Consider the following 21843-nt stretch of genomic DNA (forward strand, 5'->3'; position numbering starts at 1 on the left):
GGCCCCAATTGGCCAGGCTCCGGCTCTGGCCTGTCAGCCCCTGAGCGGCCGACACCTGGTACTGTTCACCGAAGCCGTTTTTCTCTCTCCTCCTTTCCTCTCTCACAAACACCGTCGGAGCCGGAGAAGCTCGTTTTTCGGGCTCCGCGGCTCTAGCTCTTCTGGCACCTATCGGCCCCTGAGCGGCCGACAAGTGCGGGAGCCGGAGCCCTGCCAAACGGGGCCTCAATGTGACACAAATTCTAGAAGCTCCTGTAATCAAGGCAGAAAGATGCAGAGTGGTAGTCCCAACTTACAAGAAAGGAATCCTTGCCCGTCATGCCTAGTGGAACGAGATTCTCCTAGTTCAATTCTAATTCTAATTCGCACGTACTTAGAAAATGTAGAGCTGCAGTTCCGATTCCTCAACGCCATGAGCTGCAGTTCCGATTCCTCAACGCCTATAGCGACGGCTGACAAATTTTCGCTGCGTCGTACGTGTGCTTTTTGCTGCGCGTTTAGTTCCGGCCGGATTTGATACGACGGTAAACACTATAGTAATTTTATTTGTATTTGTAAATTATTGTCCACTAATTAGGCTCAAAAGATTCGTCTCGCAAAATTCAACCAAACTGTACAATTAGTTTTTTATTTCATCTACATTTAGTACTCCATACATGTACCACAAATTTGATGTGACGGGGAATCTTCTTTTTACATAGTGCCAAAGTTGGAAGCTTGGGGAATCTTCTTTTTTATACTCCATACATTTATTGGGCTGTTTAGTTACCCCAAAATCCAAACTTTGGCACTATGGAAAAGAAGATTCACCGTCACATCAAACTTGCGGTACATGCATGGAGTACTAAATGTTGACGAAATCAAAAACTAATTGCACAGTTTGGTTGTATTTTGCGAGACGAACGTTTTGAGCCTAATTAGTCAACGATTGAACAATTATTACCAAATACAAACGAAATGATACAGTGCACTACAGTGATTCCAACGGGTGCCAACTTTGGACAATTAAACCAGGCCTAAACAATGATCGAGCACATGCATGCATACGAGTGCGAGAGCTTTTGCACTTGCACCCGACCGGTTCGCACCACAACAGGTATAAAAGGCCCTGTGGCAAGCACCAGGGCTGAACACACACACAAGCGGTATAGCTGTCTTCTTCGTCCAGTTCCTCGATCAGTTTTCTCACGACTGCAAGCTAGTATCTAGCTTCTTTCCTTTCCACGATCGACACAATGCCACCGTCGTGGCGGCCGCTGCTCGCCGCCGCTCTGCTCGCTGATGGCGCTCTCCGCGGAGGCCAAGGTGCACCACCACGGCACCACACGTGGGACATCGCGTACCACTACAAGTCCCTCGACTGCAACGAGAAGCTGGCGGTGACCATCAACGGCGAGTCCCCGGGTCCGACGATCCACGCCACGCAGGGCGACACCATCGTGGTCACCGTGCACAACAAGCTCGAGACCGAGAACACGGGCATCCACTGGCACGGCATCCGCCACATCGGCTCGCCGTGGGCCGACGGCACCGTGGGCGTCACGCAGGGCCCCATCCTCCCCGGAGACACCTTCACCTACTGGTTCGTCGTCGACAGGCCGGGCACCTACTTCTACCACGCCCACTACGGGATGCAACGCGTGACCGGGCTCGACGGCATGCTCGTCGTGTCGGCGCCCGACGGCGTGGCGGAGCCGTTTACCTACGACGAGGAGCGCACCGTGCTGCTCATGGACTGGTGGCACAAGAGCGTGTACGAGCAGGACGTCGGGCTCGCGTCCGACCCGCTCGTCTTCGTCGGCGAGCCGCAGTCCCTGCTCATCAACGGCCGAGGAGTGTTCGAGCCGTTCCACTGCTCGCGCGCTCCCAACGGCAGCAGCGCCGCCGCCTGCAACGCCCCCAAGCCAGCAGGATGCGCGCCGCCGACGCTCTTCACGGCCGTGCCGGGGAAGACGTACTGCTTCCGCGTCGGCAGCCTGACGTCGCTCTCGGCGCTCAACTTCGCGATCGAGGGCCACTCCATGACGGTAGTGGAGGCGGACGGGCACTACGTGAGGCCCGTCGTCGTGGATAGCCTCTACATCTACTCCGGCGAGTCCTACTCCGTGCTGGTCAAGGCCGACCAGGACCCGTCCCGGAACTGCTGGGCCGCCTCCCACGTGGTGGCCCGGGAGCGCAACACAACGAGCGCCATGGCCATCCTCAGCTACGCCGGCAACGACCCGCAGGCGCCGCCGCCGACGCCGCGGCCGGAGGTACCCGCCTGGGACGACGTGCGGCCCCGGGTGGAGCAGAGCAGGTTGTTAGTTGATCTCCACCAATAGGCCCAACGGCCTATTGGGCCCTATCTCTGCTCCCTGATCGGGGGAGCCCAACCCTAACTCGGTTGGAGGGCCCCTGTCGCACGGCACATATAAAAGGAATGTGGAGGTGAGGGCTCGGACTACGAGGTTGACCGGAACCGCCACACACACCGAAAGAGAAACCCTAATCCGATCCTAAAGCGTGCTGCCAGCGACGGGATGAGCCCGCCACTGTCGATGTTTTACCACCGATAGCCTGCCACGGGGGTACCCAGGGCAGTATGTTCAGGCTTCGGCGTATGCCGAACTCGATGGTTAACGCAAGACACAGTCAATTTATCCTGGTTCAGGCCCTCGATCGTAGATCGAGTAATAACCTTACGTCCAGTCGGCGTTAGCCTTTGCGTTGGATTGATTGTCAAGTGTTGTGTTGTACAATGGTCGTGTCCTGTCCCAGGAGTCCTGCCCTCCTTTATATAGTCAGGAGGCCAGAGTTCTAGTCCGTTTACAATGAGATTTCCTAGTAGGATTACTTAATAGCTATACTACTAAGATTACATGGGGAGAGTCCTGGTTGGACTAGATATTCTCTCTCCCTTGCGGAGTATCCTATGGGTCCCGCATCGACAAGCCCCCGAGCACTTCATGGTTGAGCTCCGAAAGTCTCGCTTTGCTTCTTCAAGTCTTGTTGAGTAGGAACAAAATGTCATCCGAGTACTTTCTGGAGTGAATCCTTGTAGCGCTTCTTGGGATCTTCGAGTGGTGAGTGCTTTTTGAAGAAAAAGTACATCCACCTGGTTGTAGCCCCCGAGCCTCTCGCTATTTGGAACAAGGAGCTGGAGGATCTTGTCTTGAAGTTGCTCTGATTGTTCGTTGAAGTTTTATGAAAAAAGAACTCGAATATGGCTCGTTCCGGGTTCTTTTTGTCGTAGTGTCTTGAAGTGATCTGCGTTGAGGAAGTCTTTTGGTGACGTGCGCTTTTTCGAAGAAAAAGGGCACTCACTGAGTGTAGCCCCCGAGCCTCTTGCTATTTGGAACAAAAAGTTGGAGGGTCTTGATTCTTGTCTTCTAAAAATTCTATGGCTATGTATCCTGCTTTCTCCGAGTTCTTCTCTTTTAGAAAAGAAGTCGGATGAAGAGTCTTGATGTGTTGTCGTCGTTGTAGTCTTGAGCTTCTTGTATTCTTAGTCCTTTGTCTTTGGTTCCGAGCTTCCGGGGGGTAGTCAAAATGAAAGGCCAAGCTCCCTAGCTTAGTGTTGATTAAGCTATGGTGTTGGTTGAGGCCCCGAGCATATATCCGTGTTGTTTTGTTCGTGAAGAACTCGGATGCGAGGTCTTGGCATATTCTTTGATAGTCTGCTGTTGTCAGATGTAGTTGTATGGTGGTGGTTGAGTGTAAATGTCTTTTGTTCACGGGTTGTACTGTGCTGGTATATTCTTCCGAATATGCCCGTCTTCGAGTACTGCCTCTTCTTGCCTGAGTCGTCCATTATTGTGTCCTGTCTTTTCACTATGTCCTTTGTTAGGCTTATTTCGTTGGTACTCCTAGTCCATGTGCGCCGATCCTTTGGTCTATAAATACTGTCTCGGAGTGCTTGTTTTCATTCATTGGATACTCTGTTGAAGCCTTGGTGGTCATGAACATGGTAGTTTGTGAAGTAGAGCAGCCCCCGGGCATGTTTTGTAGTTTCTGTGTGTCTTGCCGTAGCTGGAGGAAGTCTTGTGATAGGGATTAGAGGTAGGCTAATCCCGCGACAGCATTGTGCCAGGATGTACGTGGTGGTAGTTGGAGGAAGTCTTGTGATGTGGGGCTTTGTTCCTTCATCCGGCAGTTCTGGGTTGATCCTCGTCGCCTGTCTTGAGACCGTCCGGTGCAGATCAACACCATATCCAGCATCACATCGGTCTTGGGTAGACAGATGCCCACCGGCCTTCTCTGCTCCATGTTGCCCTGCCGTGCTGCCGATTTCCGCCTTGGATGCACTGCGTTCGTCCTTTGAAGAAAACAGTGTAGCTGATGGCGGTCTGTCCTTCCGAGTAGCAATTTGGGACACGTAGTCGTTCCAGAGCCTAGTCGTGTCCGTGTTCCTCTTTGCTACTTTGTTTTTCGTGGTTCTGAGTTCGTTGGGTCTTGTATGATTTGTAATCTTTTATTTTGAAGTCACTTGTAATGTAACGAATCTTGTCTTCTGAGTTGTCTTTGACTTTTCTGTTGTGATCCCTGTCGTTCATGAGACTACCGAGTTCTTTCTTACATAACCGGGTTCTTTTGTTCCTCGTGAGGTAGCCCCTTTTTTTTCTTCTTGGTTCAACGAGTTGTTCTTGTGGCTATCTGATAACCCTGTTGTGGTGCTGCGCGGATAAGTCTGAAATCTGCCCGTTGGTTTGTACCGTTGTGTGGATTCGTGCCCTCCGTCGTTTTAGCTGCGTCGGTAAATGGACCGTTGCGTTCCCACGCTGTGCTTTAACGGGCCTTATGGGCCGTTTGTATCACTGAGAAATCTATTTAAAGACCTTTTATCTTCCTTTTCCTTGTCACCCAGCTCTTGCCTTTAAACCCTAGTTCTCAGAAAACCGCCGCCGTCATTGTCGTTATCGCCCGAGCACCATCATTCTAGCTTCATCCTCCTTAGCGCCTTTGTTGCTTCCGCCAGTTCATGGGAAAGAAGAAGACCGCAAGCAAATCTCAGGCGACCTTCGTGGACGAGGAGTCATCGCTGACTTTGATTGAAAACCAGGAGTTCGTGGCCATGAGGGCAGCTTAGAAGGTTTGGCCGGCTCCAACAACCAGCGAAGACCAGCTGCGCGAGCTTGTTAGTGATGGCTTGATCCAAAGCAAAGTCATCGCTGAATGGAGAGTTCCGGGCGAGCATCGGGTTCCGGCCCCGGGTCCTGGTGAGATTGTCCTTTTTGTTTCTTTTGTCCGCGCTGGTCTTTGTCTTCCTGCTTCCGTCTTCCTTCATCAGTTTCTTGGGTATTTCGGGGTTAGTTTGAACCATCTAACCCCCAATGCCGTTCTCCATCTTTCTGTTTTTGTTCACCTTTGCGAAGCCTTCCTTGGGATCCCTCCTTCTCTATCTCTTTTTCGTTTTTTCTTTCGCCTGAAACCTCAACCCCGCCGCGAGGAAACCAGTGCCCTCGGTGGTTGCGGGATTCAGTTTCGCCAGGGTCTCAAAATCAAGTTTTTTTGATTATGACCTGGTCGATTCTGTCAAGGATTGGCGCGCCGAGTGGTTTTACGCTGCCAATTTGATCCCTTCTCTTGTTGTTCACTCCGGATCCGGTCCCATGGCGAATGGCCGGTGGGACAAGAAGCTTGAGTCTCCTGCTGAGATTCAAGCGATCCAGCCACTCCTTGATAGGATTAGCACACTGAAACAGCAGGGATTGACCGGCTTTGGTATTGTCTCAAGTTTTCTTCGTCGCCGGGTTCAGCCCTTGAAAGAGCGGGAACATCTCGGCTTTGAGTATTCTGGGGCCGAGGATCCTTCACGCATGGTCCCAGCTCTTGAGCTGACCGGTGAGGAGGTACTCGAGCGTCTCCAGAAGATGCTGAAAGGAGTGAGCGTCATTCCTCCTGCCGTCCTTGAGTACTCGGCCAACAACCCGCCCCCAGCTGTGAGTTGTCTATCCTCCTTTTTTTTATTTGAGTTCTTTATGTACTCTTGCTGTGTCCATTCTTGCTTAGCTTTTCCTTGTCTTGGTGTTTTGTCTTTTTTCGCAGGAGCTTGGGCAGAATTTTGTTGATCCGATCCCCCTTGATGTTCTCCCTGCTGTGGCGGAGATTGGGGATCGTCTAGCCGGTACTTCTGCAATTAGTAAGTCTCAAACTTTTACAGCCCTTCCTGGGGTTTCTTTCAGTTTTGATGATGTATATGAAGAGTATGTTCCTCGTCTAGTCCCTCGCGGTCCTCGCAGTGTCCCGAAGAGGGGGCGAATGGACGGGTCTTCATCTGGCTTGCCTGTCTCCAAGAAGCCTCGCAAACCAAGTACTCCCTCAGGTACTCCAGTTGTTGCTAGCATGCTCTTAGGTGAGCACATTTAGTACTCTTTGTCCTTTTATTTTCATGTTTCTCTCTTGAACCGAGTACTTTTCATCTCTTTTTCAGCAGGTGCTCTGGTTTCGCTGGCTGAGGAAGAAGAGGATGATGAAGTTCCCCTCATCATGCGGTGGTGAGTTGTTTTTCATATTCTTGTCGCATTGAGTTTTTCCTCTTTGTTTTTAATTTTAGCCTTGAACTTTTTTGAAGTAATCGGAGGTTGGGTGTGAGTTCTTCCGAGGCTCTCGCGCCGACTTCTTCCGAAGCTCCGGGGTCGAGTTCTTTGGTTGCCTCTGCCCCGAGCTGTACTGCTCCTCCGGTGCGGAGTTCTTCCACGGCTCCAGCTCCAGCTTCTTCCGCGGCTCCGCTGTCGGCTGTCCCGCTCCCATCGCTGGGTGGCAGGGACGTCTTCGCCGTCGTGGTTCCCCCTGCGAGGCCTTCTCTTGGCTTCGCAAAGAAAAGAGTAGTCGGGTGAGCAGATTCTTGCTTCATCTTTTTGGCTTTTATCTTCCTACCTCTGGTTCTTATTGGTGCTTCCTTTTATCACTTTTCAGTGCTTCGTCTTCTCTAATTTCTTCATCGACTTCTTCTCTGCCTCCCGCCGTGCCAACGAGTTTTGAGCCTCGAGACTCACAACATTCTGTTGATGAAGTCACGGCGGGGGCTTCAGAGCTACCTGGCGGAGTCGCGGACTTGGTCGCTCCGGAGGTAACTGTGGCCGTCGCGCCGGGTTCTTCTGGGGGTTTGGCTCCGGCTTCCCTGGAGGTTGCTCTGGTTGCTCCTGCTTCGCCCCAGCCGGCTTCTCTTTCCCCTTCTTTTGCCTCCGGCGGCCCCTCCCTGTTCGATGACGTGGTGCAACAGTTCGATGCCACTCATCGGTTATCGGAGCTGACCGCAGCCTGGGGGAGCTTGTCGACCCTCGCGACTTCTTTTGGTGAAAAGCTCCAGGTAAGTTTTACTGCCACTTCTCTTTTGCATGCTTGTTTTTCTTCTATCCTTACGCCTTGTTTCTCTTTGCCTCTTTCTGCTCAGTCTTTTTCTCGTGATCATTCTGGCTTCTTTTTCTCATCTGAAAATGAGAGGAAGTTGTCTTCGGAGGTGGACGCTCTGAAAGCCGATCTTGACCTTCTCCGGGTTGAGTTGGAGACGGAGCGTCAATTGCACCAAAAGGAGGAGAAAGCCCTTCGCGCCCGGGTAGTGGAGACGGAGAAACAGGGAGATGCTGCGGTGGAGTCTGCGAAGAATGAATGCAAAGGTGCCGCGGATTCTGCCTGTTTCTTCTTGTATTTTGATTTCCGCTAACTTGTTCTTTGGTGTTCTGTCTAGCTCTCCGAGTTGAGAAACAAAAGCTCTCGGAGAGTATTGATGAAATGAAGGCCCTTGTCCGTTCTAGTCATAATAGAGCTGAGGAGGTAAATACTCATGCTGAGGAAGAACTCGCCCTTGCTAGGCTGATTAGGCGTGGAGCTGACAGAGATCTTGTGCAGGCCCAAAAAACCATTGAAGGCTTGTCCGGGAAGCTGGCGACGGCTACCGAGAATTGGAATGCCTTGTGGAAATCTTTTCGCTCGGTGGCCGATGTCCTTCGGACTCCAGCGGATGACGGGCAATCTTGGGCGCAGTTCATTCCCCGAATTCCGACTCGTTTCCAAGAGTTCGCGAAGAGGTGTGCCCAAGTATGTACCAAGAATGTGCTGGCCCAGGTCCGGGTCCTTGCTCCAGAAGCGCCTCTCTCCAAAATAGCAGAAGAAGCTGAAAGCCAAGAATATCTTGACGTCGTTGAAAGGATGGAACCCGAGGTTGAAGATCTAGCCAGTAGGGTTGTAGATAGTCTAAATATTGATATTTCCCTTTCTGATGACAACGCCTGACTCGGTTGAGCGTCCTTTTGTAATATTACACTTCTTTTTAAATGAAGATTCTTTATCTTTGTTGATGTATTCTTTGCATGGGTGTGGTTGAAGTTACTTGACTTGCTGAGTACCTTGTCTTGTTCCCGTCTCTGCTTCGTAAGACAACTCTGTGCGTTATCCTGACGAGGCCCCTCGATTTGTCGAGTACTTTTATTTTCTTCTTTCCTTTGTGATTCGTCGAGTGCTTTGTCCGTGCTATGACTTGTTAGATGTAGATCTTTTGTGTTAACAACCTTTCGCCTACGCTATGTAAAACGACTCGGTATAGAAAGTTGCCTCGACAAACTTCGTTGTCCGAGTGCTTTCTTGAGTGGCGCTTGTGCTTTTGTGAGGAAAAAGTATTCCTATCTGGATGTAGCCCCCGAGCCTCTTGCTTTTCGGAACGAAGTGCTGGAGGATCTTTTGAAGTTAAATTTCGGTCGACTCAGCGAATTTGCTTTTTGTTAGCTTTTAGCTACCCTCATTGGCGAGTTGAAGCATTTTTTCAGCTATTTTGCTCTTGGCCGGGATGCTTAGGCATGTTTTCAGCCATTTTGCTTTTTGTTTCGGGTGTTAGCTTTTTAGCTACCCTCATCGGCGGGCTCAAGCGTTTTTTTCAGCTATTTTGCTCTCGGCCGGAATGCTCAGGCATGTTTTTAGCCATTTTGCTTTTTGTTTCGGGTGTTAGCTTTTAGCTACCCTCATCGGCGGGCTCAAGCATCTTTTCAGCTATTTTGCTCTCGGCCGGAATGCTCAGGCATGTTTTTAGCTATTTTGCTTTTTGTTTCAGGTGTTAGCTTTTAGCTACCCTCATCGGCGGGCTCAAGCGTCTTTTCAGCTATTTTGCTCTCGGCCGGAATGCTCAGGCATGTTTTCAGCCATTTTGCTTTTTGTTTCGGGTGTTAGCTTTTAGCTACCCTCATCGGCGGGCTCAAGCATCTTTTTAGCTATTTTGCTCTCGGCCGGAATGCTCAGGCATGTTTTCAGCCATTTTGCTTTTTGTTTCGGGTGTTAGCTTTTAGCTACCCTCATCGGCGGGCTCAAGCGTCTTTTCAGCTATTTTGCTCTCGGCCGGAATGCTCAGGCATGTTTTCAGCCATTTTGCTTTTTGTTTCGGGTGTTAGCTTTTAGCTACCCTCATCGGCGGGCTCAAGCGTCTTTTCAGCTATTTTGCTCTCGGCCGGAATACTCAGGCATGTTTTCAGCCATTTTGCTTTTTGTTTTGGGTGTTAGCTTTTAGCTACCCTCATCGGCGGGCTCAAGCGTCTTTTCAGCTATTTTGCTCTCGGTCGGAATGCTCAGGCATGTTTTCAGCCATTTTGCTTTTTGTTTCGGGTGTTAGCTTTTAGCTACCCTCATCGGCGGGCTCAAGCGTCTTTTCAGCTATTTTGCTCTCGGCCGGAATGCTCAGGCATGTTTTTAGCCATTTTGCTTTTTCGTGAAAACAACTCGTTGGAGTTCGTGACAAGACATGCTGTGGATGAATATCATCTTTATTGATCATGAGTATAAACTAATACATATGTTGTTGAAGAGTATTGTCTTTCGTTGATTGTAGGTCCCTTGTGGCTTGCATATCTATTTTTTCTTGAGTTGTTTTTACGCGTAGAATCTTCTTAGCTGGCTGATGTGCCATGTATTGCTGACTTCTTTTTCATCTTCGGTCATCAACTTGTATGTGCCTGGTCCGGTGACTTTTGTGACAATGAACGGGCCTTCCCATGGACTGAGTAGCTTATGTCGTCCATCAGTCTTTTGTATCCTTCTTAGTACTAAGTCTCCAACTTGTAGTGATCGCGGTTGGGTACTCTTGTTGTAGTGCCTTTTTAGACCTTGTAGGTATCTGGCTGATTGGAGGGTAGCGTTTATTCTAACTTCTTCTGAGCTGTCGAGTTCTAATCTTCTTGTGTGTTCTGCTTCTCCTTCATCATATTGTTCTATTTTTGGGGAAGTCCAGATCAAGTCGGCGGGTAGTACGGCCTCTGACCCGTAAACTAGGAAGAAGGGTGAGTGGCCTGTTGCTCTGCTTATCTGAGTTCGTAGCCCCCATACTACTTTCAGTAATTCTTCAATCCATTGGACCCATAGTCCACTAGTTCTTCGTATAACCTTGGTTTTAATCCGGCTAGTATGAGTCCGTTAGCCCTTTCTACTTGTCCGTTGGCTTCTGGATGTGCAACGGACACATAGTCTATACTGAAACCACAGTCTTGTGCCCAGCTCTTGAATTCCGTAGCCGTGAAGGGGGAGCCTAGATCTGTGATAATTCGATTGGGCATGCCGAAGCGGTGCATAATGTCTTGGATGAACTCAACTGCTTTGGTTGCGCTGTACTTCGCGAGCGGTTTGTATTCAATCCACTTGGTGAATTTGTCGATCGCTACGAAGATGTACTCGAAACCGCCTTTTGCTTTTTTCAAGGGTCCTACTTGATCTAGCCCCCAGCAGGAAAAAGGCCAAGCGGGTGGGATGCAGATAAGATTGTGAGCTGGTATATGGGCTTGTCTTGCAAACATTTGGCAACCTTTGCATTTTCTGACAAGCTCTTCGGCGTCTTTTAAAGCGGTTGGCCAGTAGAATCCGGTGCGAAATGCTTTGCCAACCAGTGTCCTTGAGGCGGCATGATTTCCACAGCAACCTGAGTGTATTTCATTTATGATTTCTTTGCCTTCTTCAAATGAGACACATTTCTTTTCTTTCATTGTCAGCTTGTGCTTTAGCTGCAATTTGGATCACCTGAACGTCGTAGTCAAAAGCGCGCTTTAAATCGCTTCGAAGAGAAAGGATATCCTGGCATCTTAAGCAGTAAGTACGGATAATGTGGTATTGCCATGAATTTGGCCAGTGCTGGACGTCCTAGGATTGCATGATATGATGAATCGAAGTTGGCGACTTCGAATTTGATAAACTCTGTTCGGTAGTTTGAAGGAGTTCCAAAGGTAACAGGTAAAGTAATTTGTCCTAGTGGCATGGCTGCTTTGCCGGGTACTATTCCGTAAAAAGGTGTGCTTGTTGGTGTAATCATCCCGGCGAGTTGTAGTCCCATTTTCCTTAGAGTTTCTGAAAAGATGATGTTAAGCCCAGCTCCTCCATCGATTAGTACTTTGGTGATGGTCATACCAGCTATAGTCGGATCCAGAACCAATGGATAATGGCCCGCGTTTCCCACGCTAGTCCATTGGTCTTCTCTGGTGAATTGGATAGGATACTGTGACCAATTGAGGTATCTTGGTGTAGCTGGTTCTGCGGTCATAATGGTCCGCAGTGCTAGTTTTTCTTGATGTTTGCTTCTGCAATCCGGAGCCCCTGAGAAAATCACTGCTACCGTTCCCCTAGGTTTTTGGAATCCTTTGTCCTCGTGGTTGTCTTCTTCTCTTTTCTGATTGTCCTCTTTAGTGTTTTCCTTACTATCTTTTCTTGTGTATCGATCTTTGAAAGTATAGCAATTTCCGATGGTGTGCCTCCCACTAGGGTGTAATGGGCACCGTATGTTTTCAATGTCATCATATCTTCTGGGTTTGGTAAACTTCTTTGATTTGTTGGCCATTGCCACAGTATTGTCTGGTCTACGTTTTCTTTCTTGATGTCTGTTATTTCGATGATTTTGCTTGTTCGAGTTGTCCTGGTTGTTTCTGTCCGGGAACCTTTCTCGTGTTTTTTCTTCTGCAGTAATCATCTTTTCTACTGTTTGTCTGAATTCTTCATTGTTTCTCAGATTTTCTTTGCAGAAGTCTTGAAATTGCCACCTAGCCATGATTCCGTGAGAGAAAGCTTCAATTACTTCTCGTTCGGTTATGTCATGCACTTGAGCTCGTAGTTCGCTGAATCGTCGATAGTAATTTCTGAGACTTTCACCTCCCTTTTGCTTGAGTCCTTTTAATTCTGCATGGGTGATTGGATGTGTAATGATTCCTGCAAAATTCTCACAAAAAGCTCTTTGCAAATCCTCCCAATTTCTGATAGATCCTGGGTTCAGTTTGTCGAACCATTGGAGAGGCATGGCTTCCAGTGCCATGGGAAAGAACAGGGTTTTGATATCGTCGTCTCCTCTGGCTAGTTCAATTGATTGTGAATATATTCTAAGCCATTGCCTTGGTTCAGTTTTGCCATCATACTTGGAGTGGTTAGACGGTTTGAATTTGTGAGGTAATCGTACCAATGCAAGCCTGTTCGCGAAACAGGGGAATCTGTCGTGCGTCTTGGTTTCTTTGAATTCGGATTTGGCACCTTCTTCTGGCCAACTGTCGTTCTACCGGGAATAATCCTGTGAGACTGTCCGAGTAGGTACCCTACTCCTAGTCTTCTTTGGTTGTTCAAATCGGTGGCCTTGATTATGTTCCTTCCTACTTCCTTTGTCATGGCTTCCACCCAGCCCAAGTCTTTCGAAAGCGGATTTCCTTTGATTTTGTTCTTCTTGCCTGTGGGTTGTTGATCTGGCGGGTAGTCTTGATCGAGCTCTTTCTTCATGCATTTTCGGGATCATCGGTCGGAGCAAGTCCTGGAGCTGTTCATACTTCTCACTGGGATGTGAAGTTTTTCCGAGTTCTTCTAATGCTTCTCGAATCTTATCGTAAGGTGTATTCGCCGTGCGTCTCCCCTCGACTTCTCGTTGCGATTTTCTTTTGTCGTACTCTGCCAATTCTGACTCGTATCTGATCCAAGCTTCCCTGCGCTGCCTAGCACGGTGTTGACGCCCTTGCTTCAACTTGTTTTTTCTTTCTCTAGCTTGTTTCTGACTATCTGTTTCTCCATCGTAGCCTTGGGCAAAAGGTGATATGTTGGATTCTGATTCATCTGATGATCTGACATCAGGTACTTCTGGGGGATTTAATGGTGACCGCGGTCATCGAACCATGAGCACTTCTCACGCATGAGTCGTCCTGTTATTGGCGTTAGTTTTCATGCTGTTGGAGTTGCTAATAACTTTAGTGGATGCCTCGGTGTCGTAGATCGAGTCTCCTTCTTGGTAGGGTAGAATTGCTGTCGTCGTCGTGCCGACTAGTTGGGTACCGCTGTCCTCAGGAACAGAACCTGGCTAGTGGATGATGCAGTCTTGGGATGTTATTGTTAGCACGAGACCCTCCTGAGCTCCTGTCAGTGGTATCCTGCATCTTGGATTGAAAGATCTTTCGAACTGTCCCTGATAGGATTTTGCCATGTTGTCAAGCCCAAATGGAAAAGAACTCGACTTCTTGGAAGAACTCTGAGGGTAATCCAAGTTGTTTTGGGTTGTGCTCTGGAATCTTGCCAAAAAAGAACTCGGTTTTTTGAAAGCACTCGGATAAAGCTTCGTCTTGATGTTTGAATTCGAATCGGATATGAGTGGTCGTGAGATCTGATTTGAATCGGATACAGTGAGCTGTGCGAATCTTCTGGTGAGCTGATCCGTTGTAGTAGGTGAAATATGGAATTCTTTATGATGATCTGGATCTTTGAGGAGATGGCCCTGAAGCTTGCCGTTGTTGTCCGCCTCGCAGATCCACGAGCCGAAGATGAAAGTTGATCCCATCGGGAAGATTATGTTGTCGAGGTCCATCGAGTTCTCGGATGCAAAGTCGCCGAAGTCCCCTACCTAGCGCGCCAGCTGTCGATGTTTTACCACCGATAGCCTGCCACGGGGGTACCCGGGGCAGTATGTTCAGGCTTCGGCGTATGCCGAACTCGATGGTTAACGCAAGACACAGTCGATTTATCCTGGTTCAGGCCCTCGATCATAGATCGAGTAATAACCTTACGTCCAGTCGGCGTTAGCCTTTGCGTTGGATTGATTGTCAAGTGTTGTGTTGTACAATGGTCGTGTCCTATCCCAGGAGTCCTACCCTCCTTTATATAGTCAGGAGGCCAGAGTCTTAGTCCGTTTACAATGAGATTTCCTAGTAGGATTACTTAATAGCTATACTACTAAGATTACATGGGGAGAGTCTTGGTTGGACTAGATATTCTCTCTCCCTTGCGGGGTATCCTGTGGGTCCCGCATCGACAGCCACCACCACTACCGTCGCGCCTATGCAGGTTCTCCGACGCCCCACTGCCTCACCACCACACCGTGCACTGGCGTCCGCGAGGCTGCATCCAGGGCGGCAACGGCGTCCACGCTGTCGTTGCGGTGAAGCTCCGCAAGGTCGTGGAGCCTAACTATGGAACTACGGGTGAAACACAGAGGTACCAATTCTACGATTCTCACAATGGTACCAGAGCCAGGTTCACTCTGTGTAACCCTAACCCTAGATCAGGTACGGGAAAAGTGGACACGGTTTCAACAAAGAACCCTAGCAGTTCGTCAGCCTAGGGTGTAGATCTAGGGTTTCAGATTGAAAAACAAAGAAAATGCCTGATCCAGATTGGATCGGGACGGAACTCGAACCCTAACCATACAAGAGAAAGAGGACGGTCATGAGGCTACCTACCTGGAGCCTGGCCGTCCTGTCACTACCGTCGACCAAATCCATGGCCGATGAGAGAGAGACAGAGGCGCCGGGCTGGGTAGCCTGGCGCGCGCGAACTCCGGTAGATCAGTCCAAATCGGAGAAAGAAAAGGGGAAGAAGGGAAGAGATTCGGATGAACTCCGAAAAGGAAAAGAAATCAAAAGAAATTAAAAGAAAACAGAAAGACTAACCCCCTCATCCCAATCGGAATCAAACCCTAAAAAGAAAAGAAACCCTAACCCTAACCCCATTCCCCACATCAGTTCGGATGAGAGAAGAACCAAATCGAAAAGAAATAGGGGAATAAGAAAGGGAAGGGAGAAGAAACCCACCCGAACCGGCCCTTGGCCGATGCGGGAGAAGAAATGCCGAACCGGGGCTGCTGCTCGCCGGGCTCGGCAAACGGGGGCACCACGGCCAGGCCGCTCGACGGCGGCGTGCTCACCCGTCGGGGAGCACGCACGCCGGCGAGGGGGCCGGCGACGGCGCCGTGTCTGCCTGCTCCACTGCCTTCGCTGGCTCTCGGTGTCTCGCTGTGGCGGCGCTGTTGTGCTAGGGAGAAAGAAAGAAGAGCAGCGAAGAGAGAGAGGCAGAAGACCAAATGGGCTAGGGTTTCGGCCGACGCGGCCGGTCGGGTTGCTTTTGATCGAGCGAGACGGCCGGGCGACCATCGGATGTGATCCGACGGCGGAGCGCTGTTGGGCCAAATCTGGCCCAGGCGGGTGCGCGCGCCAGGCTGAATTCCCGGCCCAGGCCTAGGTTGCGGCCTGGGCGCGGGGGGCGCGCGGGAAGGGCGTGTACGGCCGTGGGCCGTGGGCTGCCTTGCTCTTTTGGGCCGAAAGAACAGTACAGAAAAGAATGAGTTTTTCCTTTTTTTTCTATTTCCAGCAAATATTTATTTCTGGAAAATGAATAAATGGTTCAAAAGAAAAATAGAAAATGTAATTTTTCCCTGTGGGTAAAATTCAAGAAAAAGAAATTTTTTCCAGTAAATGTTTATTTCCTGGAAATTGATTAATAGATTAAAGGAAATAGAAAATACATTTTTTCCCTGTGGGTAAAATTCAAGAAAAGGAGAAGTTTTTCCACAGCTAGAGAAATTGTTTATTCTCCAGTTAATTTATACCAACGTGGTATTTAATTAGAGAAAAAGAAAGTTTTTCCGCTGCTAAAGAAATTATTGATTCTCCAGTTATTTTGAACCAATGTGGTATTTAATTGGAGAAAAAGAGTTTTGATATGATTATGATGTTGTTGTTTTCTGACCAACGTTGTTAATAACAATATCGTAATGTTAATGATTTATGCATTAATTCTACTTCTGCCCAACGGTGATGTAGAATTAGTGCATAAGAACAGATGTTAATTTTAATGATTTATACATTAATTCTACTTCTGCCCAACGGTGATGTAGAATTAGTGTGTAAGAACACTTATGAAAGTTAAAGATTTATGCATTAATTCTATTTCTGCCCAACGATGATGTAGAATTAGTGTATAAGAATAATTGTATGTTTTGATTTTGACCAACGTTGGAATCAAGGCATGCAAATGATGTTATTTTTATGTTAAGAAAAGTTTTAACCTGGTTTTCATCTTGTCTAAGGTGGACTGGGTAGTCACCGCACCGCGTTCCACTGAGTTTGTGGCACCAGTGAGGGAGACAAAAGAGAATGATGGCACTTGGGCAACTAAAGAGAGGGTTTTTGAATCCCAAAAGATAGTCCTATGATTTTTGTGCATAGGAAGTGGGTCACTGCCAACAAGAAATGTTTTGGTTGTGATAAAGAACATGATTAAACCTGCAATTGTGGGCTCAATCCCAGAGTATGACACGATCACCGAGTACCTCGATATAATAAAGAGTCAGTTCACTGCCTCTTCAAAGACATATGCTACTCAGCTGATAAAGCAGCTGGTAACAGAGTGTTACTCTAGAAATGGTGGATAAGAGAGCTCACAATGCGTTGTCGAAATTATGGCACTATTGTTCAGGCCATATTTCGAGGGGGAGAATGGAAAGACAAGTTAAGTAATGATATTCTTCCTCCATTAGAGCTCTTAGTTTTAGAACAATGCAAAGAATGCATAAAAGGAAAGTATGTAAAAGAATTAAGAAAAGATGACAAACGAAGCGCAGGAATTCTATAGATTATTCACACAGACATCTGTGAACATCTGTGGTCAGTTTCCTGTAAAGAGTGTGGATGGTAATGATTTGTTCATAACATTCACAGATGATTGTTCCCATTATGGCTATATTTATCCAATCAAAGAAAGAACAGAAGCATTGGATAAATTTAAGAAATTAAAGATTAAGATAGTCAGGTCTGACCGTGGGGGAGTACTACGGTTGGCGTACCCTAAAAGAATGGCATAATAGCCCAGTATTCCATACTGGGTGAACCTCAGCAGAATAGAGTAGCTAAAAGAATTAATCATACCCTAATGGATATGGTAGGCAGTATGATAAGTTACTCCACCTTACAGTTGAGCCTGTGGATGGAGGCGTTAAAAACCTCATTCATATTCTCAAAAGAGTACCAAGTAAATCGGTGCCCAAAACACCGTATGAGTTGTGGACAGAAAGTGTACCCTCACTAAACCACTTGCGTGTGTGTGGGGGAGCCCTGCTGAGGCTAAAGTATTTAACCCAAACATTGAGAAGTTAGATCCCAAAACAGTAAGGTGCCATTTCATTGGCAACACAGAAAAGTCAAAAGGTTTTCGTTTTCCACTGTTCAGAGAGACATACAAAGTTTGTGGAAACAAGACATGATGTTTTCCTAGAGAATGAAAAGATGAGGGGAAGCATGGTAGCTCGAGAAATTATACTTGAAGTGGAGCGGGTGTATGCGTCCACTCCAATGATTTATGAGCCATTTTTCTCACTACCTGCTATAGCTGCACCGACAGTGCTAGATACTATGGTGCCAGCACCTGTTGTTATTTCACCTGTGGCAACAATGAATGAAAATGAGGAACCTGTTCTTCAGGATTCTATAGAACCTATTGCCACACATGAGGAGGAGCAACAACAACCTCAAATAGAAGACGTGTCAAATGTGGAGGCCCCTAGAAGGTCTAAAAGAGTTAGAAAATCAGCTATTTCTGCTGATTATGAAGTGTATAACACTAAGGAATTTCAAATGGAGGATGTTCCCACCTTATTTGAAGAAGCCATGAGGAGTGATCATTCATCAAAGTGGCTTGAGGCCATGCAAAATGAAATGAAATCGATGAATGCCAATAAAGTTTGGGATTTGGAAATAATTCCTAAAGGAGTCAAAACAGTAGGCTATAAATGGGTCTACAGAATAAAACTTGGCTCTCAAAGGAATATAGAGAAATATAAAGCGTGACTTGTGGCAAAAGGCTATATGCAAAGAGAAGGGATTGATTATAATGAGACCTATTCTCCAGTCTCATGTAAAGTTTCCTTCAGAATCATAATGGCATTAGTGGCACATTACGATTGAAAATTACATCAGATGGATGTAAAGACGGCATTTCTCAATGGAAACTTGAAGGAAAATGTTTACATGGCACAACCGAAAGGTTTGTCATGGAAGGAAAAGAACGAATGGGATGCCGCCTAAAGAAATCCATTTATAGATTAAAGCAAGCTTCAAGACGGTAGTACTTGAAGTTTGATCAGTCAATAAAGAATTTTGGGTTTTAAAGAGAATGTAGAGGACAATTGTGTCTATGCAAAGTTTAATAATGGGAAGTTTATCTTCCTTGTCCTATATGTAGATGATATCTTACTTGCTAGTAGTGATGTCAGTCTACTACTGAAGATAAAGAAATTTGATATGAAAGATCTTGGCGAAGCCTTATTCGTTCTAGGGATCGAGATTCACCAAGATAGAAGAAAAAGGGTATAAGGACTGTCACAAAAAGCATACATGGAAAAGATCTTAAAGAAATTTAGTATGCACAAATATAGTCCCTCACCTGCTCCTATTGTCAAGGGCGACAGATATGGGGATTTTAAATGCCCCAGGAACCAATGTGAGCTCAATCGATAAAGTGAAAGTGGTTCCATATGCTTCAGCTATCGGAAGCTTGCAACATGCTCAAGTATGTATGCGCCCTGACTTGGCATTTGTTACTGGGTTTTACTTGGTAGATTCCAGAGCAATTCTGGAATAGAACACTGAAATTAGTAAAGAAAGTCTTGCATTATTTGCAAGGAATGAAAGGCCTCATGATGACGTATAGAAGATCTGATTGACTACACATGGTGGGATATTCAGATTCTGATTATGCGAGAGTGAATGCATATCCAGACGTGGATTTTCTATCATCTCGCAAAGGGGAGCTATTTCATGGAAAAGCTCAAAGCAAACTGTCACTACATCGTCCACAATGTATGACGGTTTGTAGCGTGTTATGAGGCAACGGGCAGGTGAACTAACTAACAAAGTTCATACCCGGTTTGAAGGTGGTTGACGACATCTATAGACCACTTAAAGTAATACTGCGATTATAATCTGGCAGTACAGTATGCTCACAACATAAGTCAAGTGGTGCTGCCAAACACATTGACATAGAGTATTATGTTGTGAAATATTAAGTCCGGGATCAAGTCATAAGTCTTGAGCATATAAGAACAGAAAGGATGCTTGCGGATCCGCTTACAAAAGGCTTACCACCCAACATGTTCAGAGGACATGGTGTTCAGAGAACATGTAGCTAGCTTGGGTTTAAGGAAAAGCCTAAAATATTCCTGGACAAAAGAAGGCCCAAAGATAAGTATCTATTTCAGAATAGAGTAGTGAGTTGTAGCTGTTAAGTCTATCGGCAATGGACCGTGACGATGAGACATGCTCTATGAGCTAATCTGTAATGGAATGAACAAAAGCAAATGATATGAAAGTGAAAGATGGAATGAGATCAAGGGGGAGAATGTTAGTTGATCTCCACCAATAGGCCCAACGGCCTATTGGACCCTATCTCTGCTCCCTGATCGGGGGAGCCCAACCCTAACTCGGTTGGAGGGCCCCTGTCGCACGGCACATATAAAAGGAATGTGGGGGTGAGGGCTCGGACTACGAGGTTGACCGGAGCCGCCACACACATCAAAAGAGAAACCCTAATCCGATCCTAAAGCGTGCTGCCAGCGACGGGATGAGCCCGCCACCACCACTACCGTCGCGCCTATGCAGGTTCTCCGACGCCTCACTGCCTCACCACCACGCCGTGCACTGGCGTCCGCGAGGCTACATCCAGGGCGGCAACGGCGTCCACGCTGTCGTTGCGGTGAAGCTCCGCAAGGTCGTGGAGCCTAACTACGGAACTACGGGTGAAACACAGATGTACCAATTCTACGATTCTCACACAGGTCCCTCGCCGTCGCGCACCCGGACCACGTGATGCCCGTGCTGCCGCGGCCCGACCGCGCGCTCCTCCTCCTCAACACGCAGAACCGTATCGGCGGCCACACCAAGTGGGCCATCAACGGCGTCTCCCTCGCGTTCTGCGGAGCGCGTACGACGTGCACCCCCCGCCGGAGACGTACGACTACAGGAGCTACGACATCGCCAAGCCACCGCCGGCGAACGGGGCGGTGGTCAGCGCCGTGTACCGGCTGGCGCTGGGGTCCGTGGTGGACTTGGTGCTGCAGAACACGGTGGCGCTCAACAACAGGAGCGAGACGCACCCGTGGCACCTCCACGGGCACGACTTCTGGGTGCTCGCCTACGGCGACGGCAAGTTCGACCCGGAGAGGGATACGGCCGGGTTCAACCTGAGGGACCCCGTCATGAAGAACCCGGTGGCGCTGCACCCCAAGGGGCAGGGGCGGATCTAGCGGTGGGGCGGGGGGGCTCAAGCCCCCCCTACCCAAACCGAATCAGTGCAAATTACTGTAGAGCCCTATGAATTTTTAGGCAAAGTTCTATAGTATAGGGAGAGCTGAGACTTAAGATCGAGTAGCAGTGTTGTTCAGTCCTCCTAAAATATTTCCTAGATCCGCCGCTGCTGCCAAGGGGTGGACGGCGGAGAGGTTCGTGGCGGACAACCCCGGCGTGTGGCTGTTCCACTGCCACATTGAGGCGCACGTGTACATGGGCATGGGCGTGGTGTTCGAGGAGGGTGTTGACAGGGACGGCCGCTTGCCAAAGTCCATCATGGGCTGCGGACGTTCCAGGACCCTGCCTTGAGCTAGGTAACCAGGCGACCACATGACAACATTTCTTCGTGACCAATTCTTTATTTGTGTACAATTTGTAATAAATCCAATCAATTTGTTCAATATTTTTCAAGACTGTATTTTGTACTAGTAATACTACTTACTGAGTGATAAATAAAGCTAGTTGATTTCTTTTCTCATATAAAGTGGGATTATTGATCAGTGCTCACTCGCCTGTACATGATGAATTCTCAAATTGCATATTCGACAAGTCCATGCTGAATTTGTACGGCAAACTGGTCCACATCAACCTCTTTGCCTATTTGGTGGCCCATCATAGGTGTTGTTTAGACACTGCCCCTAGGGTCAGAATTCAAGCTTTACCAAATTTTGGAAAATAAAAACTTTTAGTTGAAAACATAATCTTGATAAGTTTGAAATAATATTAATAAAACATCATAAAGGTTCTAGGTAAAATTCTATTTATAGATCACATGGAACTCAAATAAATTTCTAGGCTTGAGGAACAGGTTCTAAAAGTTTATATTAAACCACCACTAAGATTAGGAAAAGGAAAATGCTTTCAAAAGTATAAAAATACTAGTGTAAATATAATACTTATATTTTAAAAGCACCATGTTTTTTTTACCATGACAGAGGAGAGAGAGGAAAGAAAAAGTGATTTAGACCGGTTTGGACATACCTAAAATAAGTATCATGTATCAAAATACTCCTATACAATTCCAAGATAAGTTTGGAAACCCACTAATAAAATTAACTCGACATAATATAATACTCCTTTCGTTGGCACTTTAGCTTTATCTTAAATCAGTTTGTATAATTTTGATCAAGTATATAGAAAAAACATACCAACATTAAATTAGTTTTTATTAAAGTGTCCATGAAATATGTTTCATAGTACATTTATTTGAATTAGTATATATTAATATTTTTTTTGAAAACTTGCTTAAAACCAAAAAAAACTGACTTCACACAAGTTAAAGTTATGTCAACTCTTATTGCAGCCCTTTGTCATGACATCATGC

The 21843-nt window shown here is 47.4% G+C and overlaps 1 pseudogene; it reads left to right on the plus strand.

The window, feature by feature from the left end:
- Positions 1-1235: 1235 nt before the first annotated feature.
- Positions 1236-20828, plus strand: LOC136457410 (L-ascorbate oxidase-like; annotated as a pseudogene).
- Positions 20829-21843: the final 1015 nt, after the last annotated feature.

The sequence above is a fragment of the Miscanthus floridulus genome, chromosome 6 (assembly GCF_019320115.1).
Source record: "Miscanthus floridulus cultivar M001 chromosome 6, ASM1932011v1, whole genome shotgun sequence".
Lineage (NCBI taxonomy): Eukaryota > Viridiplantae > Streptophyta > Magnoliopsida > Poales > Poaceae > Miscanthus > Miscanthus floridulus.